The sequence below is a fragment of the Tenrec ecaudatus genome, chromosome 1 (genome assembly GCF_050624435.1).
Source record: "Tenrec ecaudatus isolate mTenEca1 chromosome 1, mTenEca1.hap1, whole genome shotgun sequence".
Lineage (NCBI taxonomy): Eukaryota > Metazoa > Chordata > Mammalia > Afrosoricida > Tenrecidae > Tenrec > Tenrec ecaudatus.
Genome location: NC_134530.1, coordinates 175,090,609 through 175,103,918, shown reverse-complemented (window position 1 = coordinate 175,103,918; position 13,310 = coordinate 175,090,609). Strand labels below are relative to the sequence as shown.

At 41.8% G+C, this 13,310-nt stretch overlaps 1 long non-coding RNA gene across 1 annotated transcript in view; it reads left to right on the top strand.

Moving 5' to 3' along the window:
* The first annotated feature begins 10,486 nt into the window (after nt 1-10,486).
* LOC142437181 (uncharacterized) overlaps nt 10,487-13,310 on the top strand; it is a 35,729-nt gene continuing 32,905 nt past the window's right edge. The window contains exon 1 of the long non-coding RNA XR_012782185.1: nt 10,487-10,654. This is a non-coding gene — a long non-coding RNA (uncharacterized LOC142437181). The remainder of the gene's footprint in view (nt 10,655-13,310) is intronic.

Sequence of the window (13,310 nt, the reverse complement as noted above, 5' to 3'; positions counted from 1 at the left end):
TCTACGAGGCACAGGTAGAGATAGAAAGAACAGGAACAGGTATTAGCTTATGAGAGCTTGGAGTGTACAGCTAGAATTTTGTGAACATACTCACAGTACATTGTGACAAGTATTATATCAGTTAAATGAAAGGACAGGTTTCTTAACTTCATGAAGTATTACCCTTTGGAGACAAGCCTTTAAACAACAGATGCATTTTCTGCCCTCTGTCCTGGGGTGAATTGACACCAGATAGTATTGTATGTGATAGTCAGGCACCATCTGATCCCTTCACTGCGTTTTGCCATGTCACCCATATCATCTCTGTTCCCTTCCTTCTGGTGAGGTATCTGAGCAGGGCCAGGGTATAAGAACTAATTTTTCTTAAGTTGGAGCTAGGATTTAGTGAGATCCCCAAACCCATTTCTGGATTTGTTTTTGTTTTAAATCTTCCTTTTGCTCCCTCTCAACCCCTTCCTGTTAATTTATGGTATTATCTTTGATTAGACCTTGGTACTAATTTTTTAAAACTCCGTTGAGAGAGGGATATTGGGCCAATGTAGGCTAACTCTGTATTACAGTACCTGAATTGTTCCCTTGTATAGAATCAACACTTTCACAGCTGGAAGCTATTTACACAAACAATGGGCTTAATTTTCCAGGGAAATTTACAATAACAATCACTGAGAATATCAGTCACAGGTTTGCCAAAACAATACATAAATACAGCATATGGGACATTGATGTGACAAGACCATGATTGTCTACTTACCAACAGTTCAACAGTACTGGTACAGTTGTCTTCTGCTTCCTCAGACACCACGTGTTTCCCATCTTAAGTCCTCAGGTTACAAATGTGTTTCGGTTAGAACCCTGCTCACCCAGTGTGGTTTCCACATTGACTCTCACTGATGCAGCCTCTGGAGTATGCTTTGCCTTGAAGATCCAGGATTCAGTGGCCCAGTGTTCCACAGCACCGGGCCTGGGTCCCCAGGATGAGTCCAGAAGCCTGGTTCAATGTGGCTCATTCAGTGCATACCACCAGGAACACTCCCCCACTGGGGTCTCCAAAGGAATTGACAGTCATTCTTCCCCCATCAGGAGGCGTTTCCTATCAACAGATATGCATTTTGCTCCCTTTCCCCTCTCCTGACTTGTTTTCCCATCAGTATTCCTCATCCCTCGGAATGGGGCTGTCTACCTGTCCAGGGGGACCTATGACAGTAACTCTTCATGGGAGTCGAAAGCCCAGTCTTTCTCCAGCAGAGCCTCTGGTGGATTTGAACCGCTGACCTGTTAGATCACAGCTCAACTCTTAACCACTATGCTATTAGGGCACCTTAATAATGGGGTTTACTAAAAAAGTTATAATGGGGGTTATTATACCCTTTCTGGTCTTTTTCATTGGTGGATGAGGAAACTGCCATTGAGCAAACAGCTGAGGAACACACAGCCACATTAAGAAGAACTTGAAGCTCTTGACCCAAGAGGCTTATGTGGGGAACAACTCACTAAGCAGCAGATGGCTGAGGGCCCTCACTCAGGGAAGGTTTCAAAGTGACCTGGTTGGGAGAACAAGGCCAGTCTGGGGCAAACAGAACAAGGCCAGTCTGGGGAGGAAAACAGCCTTCAGCTAGGAGAAAGCCAACAGTGCCAGGACCTGAGCACCTGGGAGCCCTGTACAGCATGGTTGGATATATGAGCCAAAGACGGCCTGCGTGCCTTGGACCAAGTTATGTGTTTGTTTATTCACAGCAAGTTAAGGCCCATACCTCAAAGCCACATTTCAGTTTTCGCACATCCCTGCAGAATCAAATCTAAGTTTGCATGTATCCAACTGTTTTGAAGGCACACTGGTGGTGGTGTTGGGTTAATGTTGTAGTACTAATCACAAGGTCAGTAATTCAAAATCACCAGTGGCTCTGTAGAAGAAAGATGAGGCTGTCGGTTCCCATAAAGATGTTTAGCCTTCGGAACCCCATACAGGGTCCCGAATGCATTGGATTCAACTTGATGGCAGTGGCATTTTTGGGGGTGGTGGTGGTAATTGTTTCAAAAATAGCCAAATGCTTAGATTTTTTGCCAATTAAAGTCTGGCTCCTTTCTATACCTTGGGTAGTTTTGTCCAACATCTGAAAGTCCTGGATAAGTAAGAGCCCGTGGTTAGAAGGATTGCAGGATGTTGTAGCCCCACGGAGCTCACTGATTCATACACTTTCCACCTTACTGTATGACGTGGCCTAGACGCACATAAGGCTTCTCCTTTCCCTCTCTTTTTTCTCAGAGGGTCCAAACTACCCAGAAGGGTCTACTTCTTCTGGTAGATCCCTGTGCGATTTGTCTTTTGAACATCTCCTGCTTTGCGTGTGAGGTGGAGGGGCGGGAGTGGAAAGTGGTAGCGGTGGGGGGCTGAGAAGGTCACCTCCACCTTGCAGCTGTCCGCATGACAGCTGGTTGTGCAACACGTGTGCCCCTTGCTTCTGCTCTGATCAGCCCAGACCTCTGTGCTTGCTGTGCTCATCTGAGTTGTTCGACTTGACTCAAGACTCAGTAGTTCTCACTTCACAAACAGTACTCAGACTATGTCAGTCTGGGTAGACTAGAGAAACAAATCCATGGACACACATGTGTGTATAAGAAAGAGATTTATATACAACAGCAATTGAACATTGAGAAAACATCCCAGCTGAGTCCAAATGAAGTCCATAAGTCTGATATTAGCCCATATGTCCAACAGCAATCTATAAAGTCCTCTTCAGACTCACAAAACACATGTAATGATGCTGAATGTAGAAGATCACAGGCCAGAGGATAGAAAGTCTTTGGATCCAGTGGCATTGGGAACATCTCAGAGCTGGCAGGGGTCTCGCCATGGCTTTTCCAACACCCAGGGCTGCATCAGGGTGAGTCCATGTGTCTTGTCAGCTGCTATGTCTCCCAGGGTGTGGCAGAGAGTCTCCCACCTCCAAGGAGGAAAATTCAGCAATTCCCAGAATCCTTAAGGGGAGGCCATGCCAATACAGAGATCTCCTTGGCCATATCCTGATTAACAGCCTAGACTCCACCCCTACACTCTTAAGCCTGAAATTGACACTAGATTATGGAACTACCACACATACTAAACATGATCCCATTGCGTCGATTCTAACTTTTAATGATGAGCCATGGTGATGGAGTGGATTATTAGTTGGGCTATGAGCCATGAGGTTAGCATTTCAAAACCACCAGCCCCTCAGCAGGAGCAAAATAAAGCTGTCAAGTTCTACAACTGCAGAAAGCCACGGAGGCAGTTCTTCCTGTCCCCTAGGGTCTCTATGAGTCTGAACTTACTCTATGGCAGTGGGTTTGTGTTTGGTAGGATAGAGTAGGGCTTCCCATAGCGTTTCCAAGGCTGGAACTTTTAAAAGATCAGATGGACACACCTTTGTCTTGCAGAGCCACTGGTTGAACTGTCCACCTTTAAGTTAGCAGCCAAAGTGATTAACCATTATGCTACCTGGTCCCCATGTCTGGAAGACAGTATGTGAAACTTGAAAATTATTCTCTCCTGCCTACCTCATGACTAGCATTATTAATGGTTGGTCTTGTGTTGGACACTTGAGGGTGATTGGCAAAAGAGGGATACCCTAATATCCTAGCATCCGGAAAATTACAGCCTTAGGTGAAATGATGCAGGCCAACTCAAAACTTCTAAATAATGAATCAACCAGGATATGTTACGGGATCAAAAAATCAAGTACTCTTACAAACATACTGATGGATGACATGTACAAAGCCCTTGTAAATCACTGGTTCTCCAGCATAAGAAGTGGTGCTTTCAACACCCTTAGCACACTGGAATGACTCACTTAACATGGCTTTAAAATATAGATCTCTAAGCTCCCTTCATTCATCTCTGTGGGTGTGTTAGTCTGGGTTAACTATAGAGACAATCTAGAGACACTGCTATGTGTGTAAGAGAAAACTTTATATCAAAGAGTAATTGTATATTAAGAAAACATCACAGCCAAGTCCAGATCAAGCCCAAAAGTACAAGATTAGCCCATATGTCCAATAATAGTCTATAAATTCCTCTTCAAACTCACACAATACACGCCATGACACCGAATGCAGGAAAATCAGAGGCCAGTGGATGGAAAGTCTTGTGGATCCAGTGGTGGTGGTAGCATCGGAGTGCTGGTGTGGGTCTCCACATGGCTTCTTTAGCTCCATCAACATAGCTCCATGTGGCATGTCAGCAGGAAGATGAAGTAGATATAGTGTTTGGCTTCCAGTGAGCTATTTACCAACATTGTACCTCCAAATGAGGTCATCAAACATCGACCCAAGACAGCCAGACTCCACCCCTTCCTCAAGTTGACAATAGATTATGTCACTGTCACAGTGGGAATGTATACAAACATAGATTTGGCTTTTAGTGGGGACTAGCAGACCTTAACTTCTGATTAAACTTGTCTGGAGAAAGTCCAGGGCAACTAATATGTATCCTTGCTGATGTTAATGTGCAGTCGGAATTAAGCATCACTAGTTTAGAGATTCTGATTCTCTATATTCAATAACTTGACTCTTTAAGAGATTTCTATGCAGACTAATAAGTCAAATTTCCCACAGCACTTATTTGCCATGCACCAATTTAATTACTTTGTATCTATTAGCTCAGTTATGCCTCACAAGCCTGAGGAAACAGTGCATTTAATATCCCATGTTACAGACAAGGAAACTGAAACCAACAAACAGTTAAACAGTGTGGCCAGTGTCACCTAGAAAACTCGTGGCAGAATTTGGATTTGAACTCAGGCACCAGAGGCTGTGCTGGAAGTGACAGCGTCATGTGGTCTCCCTGGAATGTAGGAGTCATCCCGTGAAAATTGAGGTCAGGGACCCAAAATCAAACCAGTGCTTCTACAGCATCTGTGTACTTACATTCAGATACATTCCCATTGTTTTAGGGGACCTGTGAAATGAATAAGATAGATGGCCCCCCCTCAGTCTCTCAGTGCCATTCTTAGGGAAGAGAATTTTAAACTTAAGGAACTTCTTATACAGTCCTAGTGGGGTTTTTTGTTTTGTTTTGTTTTTTAACGAAAAGCAAATCTATGCAATTAAAGAAGGCTTGCTTTTGGTGATATGTCACTTCCTGTTCTTAAGGCCAGGAGACCTTTTAAAGGCTTATTTTAAATCTCAAATTGCTGCTCAAGCAGTTAATATGTCTTACAAGGTAGCATTTAGATGAGTTCAGCCTAAATAAATCAGAAAAGTATCATTTACATAGCCTTCCAAAGAATGCCGCCTTGGCACTGGAGAGGGACAGCTATGCCTTGTATATCTGAAAGATGCCTGAAATAGATTTCAAACCCCAAATGATTTGCAGTCTTCATTTTCTGATAACCTTAATGCAGGACTATAAAAATGTAAGTAAGTCATCCCTTCTCCTCCCCCACCCCCATCCACACACACAAGAAAATGCCTCTCAAAGAAATGTAATCTACTCCCATTTCTGGATATGGGGCTTTGAACAAGAAGTGACAGGTTTAAAAAGAATACATTCATTCTGTGATTGCCAATGATATATTTAGCGACTGTAATTTGGCCAGTTTGGGTACAATGGGGTTACCCATAAGACACAAGCCCTTCTGATTGGCTTGTACGTTACTTGACTTCTCACTTTTAGACAAAGCTCTAGTTCCTCCTCAGGAAGCTGTTCAGGCTCTGGGCAGGTTCCCAGGAAGGATCTCAGATCCAGAAGCAAGGCTCAATGTCATTAACCTTGATATTTGCTAGACCACACGCAATTCAATTCAAGAAAATAAAAACAAAAATAATAAAACACATTAATCAGCAAACAAAAGTAAGTATCTGTTCTGCAGTGGGTAAAAGTCACCATCATTTTCCGAGGACTGCATTGTCAGCAGAGCCCTGATGGCAGAGTGGTTACACACTGAAGTGTGATCCATGAGGTCAGCAGTTTGAAACCACCAGGTAACCCATGGGAGATAGATGGACTGCCTACTCCCTTAGAGTATTACAGTCTCAAAAACTCATAGAAGTGGTTCTACTCGTCCCATAGGGTTATGCTGAGCAAGAATTGACTCAATGGCAGTAAGTTTGGTTTGGTGTGGTTTGGTTTGAGTGTGTGTGTGTGTGTGTGTGTGTGTGTGTGTGTGTTCACTAATGTTAACCTGAGAAAAGTATGTTCCAATTAGGTGAGACGTACTCAACATCTTCCTTCCAATCTAGAGCTTCATGCTACTCTTCAATTTCTCCCACACTACTTTCAAGGCTTCACTTCTGACCAGAGTGACCAAATCTTCCCAAATTGCCTAACAAGATCCTCTTGGTCTCTGGGTGGTGCAAACTGTTGACTTGATGAAAGGTTAACAGTTCAAAACACCTCAATAGTCTCATAGAAGAAAAGCCTCCATGCTTCATTGCAGATTTCATCCAAGGAAGCCCTACGGCGCTTAATTCCACTTTATAAGGCGTGATATGCCATAAATTGGAAGGGAATTAATGACAGTGGATTTGGTTTTGCCCAGGATTTAGTACCAGAAGTTTCGTGTCCTAGAAAAGACCGCAGCCTCTGCCAAACAAGGAGAATTGGTTTGTTTGTCACCGCACCACCACCCCCATCGCACTTCACATTGTTGAGATGAAGGTGAAGCAGCGTCAGTCAGAGGCTCATAAGGAACACCTGGGAAAACGTGGGTAGCTATAAATCACATGCCATTGGGCGTCCTTACCTAGCATTACCTTCATGTCTACATTATGGCAGATTTCCATCCCTGTCTTAAAACCAGTTCTTTTAGGGACAAAATCACAGCGACAGCACAAATAGTGAATTGAGACAAATGAGGATGGTTCCGCTAAGACCAGCATTGCTTTTCAATCACCCCAATAATCCATGATGATCTACTAGCCATGCCTAAATCCATACAAAAATGCCTGGCACCAGTACTTTCTGGCTCTGATTGTGGGGAAACGGTCTTAAACTGTTCCCACCAGGGCAACCTCATCCTGCAAAGGAAGCATGGATTGGGATTTATACCAAAAATCTACCACAATCAAAGGGAATGGATGGCCATTCATGCTTCTTTGTGTCTCATAAATCACTAGCTTCCATACTTGAAAACCTGAAGTCAAAACACTCAGGCAGAATTGAGAGATGGTCGCTTTGCCTTTGGCAGCACGAGACGAGAGTCATTTAAAGAGCAGGTACCAACAGCCCTGCCGACTGTGTGTCATGTCATCCATCACTCGAGACAAAACCAACAAGGCGTGCAGAGATGGTTGCAGGAACTCTTGTCATAGGGTCAGACCCTTCATCAAGGAAGCAGGCCCGCCTGTAGGACGGCAGACCAATAGGAAGGGGTGAGGGGGCCAGATGCATAAGGGCTTCCCGTCTGGACTAGGAAAGAAAAGCTCAGGAGGCAGAAGCATACCTTTACATGCGGGGCATCAAACTGTGCTTGAAAGGGGCTCTCCACTGAAAAATACCCCTTGACATTTATTCCTACCTGTTGGTCTTTATCACTTTTTTCTCTGATTGTGAACAAGTGATGTGACCATCTGGACAAGTAGAGAAGCGAGGCCATTTTCCAATCGAATTCCATTACATTGTGGAAGAGACTTGATCACTGACCCCGTCCTTGGCAAGCTGATTCTGCTCCTGGCTGTGTTCTGCCTCCAAATCTCTCAATAGGGACAGTGGGAGTTTGGGCCATTGCTCATATCATATTGGGCTTTACAGTTGAAGAAGATTTAACATGTACCCAGTCTAGTCCACATTCCCCCTCATTTTATAGAGGAATGAGATGTGAGTCCCCAAAAGGAATTTATGAGCTAAAATGTTGTGGTCAATTAGCCATCTGGAAAACACAAATTTTTCTTTGACAACACTATACTTTTACTCTGATGAGGCCAACATGAATACCTTTTGCTACAAAATACAGGAACTAACAGGAAAAATATTTAATTTTTTTTAGTCCACATGAAGTTGACATGAACCCATACAATGCCTGAACCATAGAGGCTCAGAAATTTGTTGAATAAGATGTGACATGAATGCAGGAAGCGTTAACATAAAACAATGACAATAAACTATATTCAGAAAGAGCGATTTGCAAGTAAGGGTAGCTAACATTTATTAGGTCATCATTGTGTACCTCAACAAAATTTTACATGCTTTACATGCCTGAACATATTTAGTATCACTCACACTTTACAAGTTTTAGCCCTCATTTTATTGAGCAATCAAAAAGTGACGTTGGACATGGAAGGACAAGCAGTCAATAGTATTAGGGCACAGGCGGTGGCTTTGCTCAGAGCTCCCGAAGGGAAACCACATCCACTCGGCTGTGATCTTACTGTGACACTTCTCTGTTATCCAAATATTGAGACACCTAAGTAGTCTACAAATCTAATCAAGAAAACAAGGGAAACGTGTGTTTGTGTAATGAAACCTGAGCCCTAATTCAGTTATGTTTATAACTTGTCCGAGACAATCTTATCCTCCTTTGAGATTAGTTGGCATAAACTCTAGGAAAATGGGAGATGATGAATAGACATTTAATCATAGCATCTCCAATGTGGAGAAAGATAGAGTGAGTTTTAACTCCAGTGGGTTAATACCAGGAAAGAAAAATAACAAAAATTCAGCAGAATACATCATGTTACTTTAATATGATGAAAATATTATATAAGAATAGCATTCTAAACTTTTGAATAAACTTATCAAGTTCTACTATGTCTCCTGGAAGGATTTCACTTACTCCTCACCTATTGACTATTTTATTATCAGATATTTAGCATGTACAGCAATAGTAAAAAGATGCATTCAACTGTATTTGAAACGAATGCCATACATCTGGCAGAGACAAATGTTAAACTGTGAGAGAGCAAGCATGCTATCTGTGAGGGTTAGAATTATTTATCAACTATACTTGGCCATGCTTCTCAGTGGCTTGGAAGTCGTGTATTAATATAATTTGGCAGTTATATATTGTTGTAGTCACCTTCCATTTTGTAATCTAATGTGACCAACCTCCATTTTCTCATAATACTGATTGTAACATCCAGACATGGTCTCTGGAAAGTACCTAGGTTGATGGGTGGCATATTTCACCAGGAGGGCACATGACAAAATGACCATGTTAGTTATGCTAATAGATCTATCTCACTCTGAGTCAATGGTCGTAGAGCAGGGCAAGTACGTAGATACGCACATAACTAGGCAACAGGGGCATATTTTCTCACTGTGAGCAAAGAGAACTAAATGTAAGCATGGAGAAAACAGGAATTAGCCCTGTGCTGTTGTGTTGAAAGCAAATGTTTCAGCTGTGAGTGGTAGATGTCTGGTCAGATATGTGTTTCTTGGGAACTTTCCTCAAGATGTGTCTGAAACATTTCGTTTCCCTCTTGTTCAGTGATGGGCTGTGGCTTTGTAACTCTGCCTTTGCCATTTCAGTTAATTTTATGAGTAAAAATTTGGAATGTTTCCTCACTGCAAGTGGTGTTTTCAGTGTTTGTAAATAAAATCCATCTATCAAAAAAAAAAAAGAAAGAAAGCAAATGTTTCCACGTGAACACATGCTGTTTTACACACACACACACACACGCACAATTTTTAGGACTATCTATTGTAAAGATGTGATAGTAAGGGCACACCGACAGCAATAAACACATCTAGCATCCAGATACGGATTTCTACAGACCACTCTTTACTAAAGAGAACCGCGTATTTTGGAAAACATGGTTCATGTTAGGACGGGGTTAGGAAAGGATTAGGTGAGCACTGCATATCTTGTGCCAGAAAGAAAATTCATGTTCACAGAACGATGGTTGCAAGAGAAAAAGACATGGAAACTACCTGTACCATTTCCACCAACTAATTTTGGATCCATTTGAGGCATGAAATTAAATAAAAACAGTAACTGATAATCTCTCTCTGCCATTGAGTCAATGCTGACTCACAGTGACTGCTTAGGGAATAGAAAGTCCCGTCTTTCTCCTGCAGAGCTGCTGTTGGTTTCAAACTGCCGACCATGCAGATAGCAGGCCAGTGCGTAACAACCACACTACCAGGACTCAGACGTCTATCCAGTTACAAATTTCATACTTGCCTGCATACATGCCTATATACATTTGCAGTTTTATGCAGAATTTTTATTGAGTTTCAAGTGATCTTTGTACAAAATATTTATTAATTGTAAAGAAGGAGAAAGGCAACATAACAATGAAGGAGTCTGACAGAGACATTAATAAAATCATCAGTGGTCACCCCCAGAAATGAAATAAATTAAAATCATATGTAGTCTCATAGGCTGCAATGAAAAGACATAACACTATTTCTGATAGTCTTGTCAAAGTTATACAATCTAAATCTCACCATGAGAAAGAGCCGAACCTAAACTTACATATATTAAAAGAATCAATTGGCTGTAATATGTACCCAAATAAATTGGATACGTTTTCAGTTTTGTTTCTTTTTGGGTGAAGAGGCCCCATTTTTATTAGCGATCGAAACAGGACAAAAGGCAAAGCCGGTGCCTCGGAGGTCAAATGCCGACTGGAAGAAAGCGTGTCCCACTTCCCATGCCACTGACTGCGCAGGAAGGACTTCACAGGTCTGGAAAGAAGCTCAACTGCGCATCTGTGATCTACGGGGAGCCTGACTTTTGTAAGTCAAGTCATGTGAAGTGTATTTATCCATAAAAAAGTCAGAAAAAAGCAAGAATCCCAGGGAAAGCTCTGCAGACATAATTATTAATTTATATTTAACCAATAAAAAAAAAGCTGGGGCTGATAGGGAGGAAGATGGCTAGAAACTTACACCAAACTGAAGTGCAGGCTGAAATCTGGTGCTTTTAATAAACTCTGATCATAAAGTTGTATTTTCTCATAGTAAAAGAAAGATTGTTATTAATTTACCCAACCCTATCATCCCGATTCAACCCCCCTCCTTCCCTCTGTCTCTCTCCAATCCGGAGAAGTAAAGGGGAGACATTTTCTCCTGCACACAAAGCAACACGGAAAACAGGGGCTGGACATAAGGGCGGGAAAAGGCAGGGAATGTAAATATACATGGGTCTATAGTTTCCCTCCTTCTTCATTACGTTGTAAAGATCTGAGCTTACATCTATTATCATGCACCTAAAGCCTGAAGATAATTATTTAACAATTCTTGTGGAGCTGATGTGTTGATGAAGGATTTGTTAATTTTTATTTGTAGTAAAATATTTTTTATTTAGTGTTCATTGTGGAAGGATATGCCTCTGGATGTAGATTGGGATGCTTACAGCTTCATGCTTTTGGTCCCTTCTATACTTAGAAAATACTGTTCCATTGCTCTCTGGCTCGCATTGTTGCTGCTGAGAAGTTGCTGTTCTCTCATGCTGTGTCCCCCACCTCACGGGAATGCTTTTGAGATTTTCTCCCTATCACTGATTTTCAGCAGGCCAATATTAATGTGCCTTGAAGGTGGTTTCATTTACTTGATTAATAACATTATTCTACACATTGAAAAAACTCAATGAAGTCATGGGACAAATAAATTCATATCAAGAAATAGCAGAATCAAACTGCAAAAAAATCTCTATCACCATCATCATCTTTAAAACATTTGCTTTCAATTAAATGCCAGTGTCATGTGACAGAATAAATAACAAAAATGTCAATTCTAAATTTTAGGAATTATCTACTATGAACCAGTCTATGAGTATGTGTTAGTCTGGGTGCTTTAGGGAAACAAATCCACATAAACTCGTGTATAAGAGAGAGTTTTATATAAAGGTTAAGTGCACATCGAGAAAACATCCCAACCCAGTGCTCTTCAAACCCACAAGTCTAACATTAACCCATATGTCCAAGACCAACCCACAAAGTCCTCCTCTCCATCTCACAAAACAAATTCAATGATGCCGACTGCGGGAGGAAAGTTGAGTCAGTGACTGGGTAATCATCTCAGCGCTGGCAGGGGTCTCCACGTGGCTGCTCCAGCACCCAGGGCTGCATTGGGGTATGTCCATGCGGATTCTCCTCAGGAATGCCTTGCAGGAAGTGAGCCTTTACAGCTAAATCAGGGAACTGGCTAAGGCAGCTGCACCCTGGTCCGACCATCACAAAGCAAGAGACCCGAGAACTAGAAAGGTGAAGCTCACTGAGCCATTTATCCCTCTGCCTTTCAATTAGCAACACATGTATTTATTGGCCAGGTTGTCACAATAAACTAAAAACCTCAGAGTAGAAACATATTGATGAATTACAGGCACTGCTTGGACAATTTGTGGATAACTTTGATGTGACTTTTCTCAACTTAAAGTCATTTCCTTAAAATTTATTTCAACGCATAGTGACCCTACAGGACCAGATAAAACTGGCTCTGTGTGTTTCCAAGACTGTAAATCTTTACTGAAATAGAAAGCCTTATTCTTCTTCTGCAGAGTGGCTGGTGGTTTCAAACTGCCGAACACCTATGTAGTAACTCACTGTCTAACTCACTAGGCCAACAAATTTGTCTTCACTTTGAAACAATTGAACCAACTCCCACTCCCAACAAATTCATTACATCAATCTCATGTGCTACAAAAGCAGCTATTAAATCATTGAAAAGGCTTGGGGCCTTTTCTTGCACTAAAATCAGGCTAAATAAGAAGTGGATGTACCTGACTTACACATTCCTAATGACATGGTTAGGAACAGATCTCATTCATATTCAGGGAACTTTCTGTACCTCACTCAAACGACACTGCGAACATGATGGATAGGCATTTTGAAAGGGTCTAAACTAAGGTTGAGACTTTTCTATCTCAGAAATAACATTCAATGGACTAAATTTTGGTTATTTGTTCCTCTAGCCAAAGAAAACAATATTATTTGCATGTGCCTTCTCCTTGCATGAACACATTGGTTGATGACTTATAAGAGTTTAGATAAAAGGTGTCCAAACAGCATCATTACTAGGGAATCTAGGCTTTGTAGTCAGCAGGCTGTGCAGCAATACACATGTGAAAGTCTGTCATTAAAGCATTGAGAGTGGCCAGGACCATTAGCGTGATGTTGGTTTCCTTTATGCAGAGACATCCATTTTCCCTTTTCAGCTCATCTCTGCTCTCTCTTGTCTCCAAAGTAATTTTAAGATGAGATATCCAAAGACCAGAGATAGGCATATAGTGAAAAATTAAGAGTACTGCATCCTGAGATGTTTCCCCCTAATCGTTATCTTCTTAAATGTTGCTGTTGATCCTCACAAAAGATTCACTTATTGCTATTTACACCTGTTCTTGGACTCCTTTTTTCTTTTCATCCACCAAGTTCACCCGCTGCCAGCGAGGTGA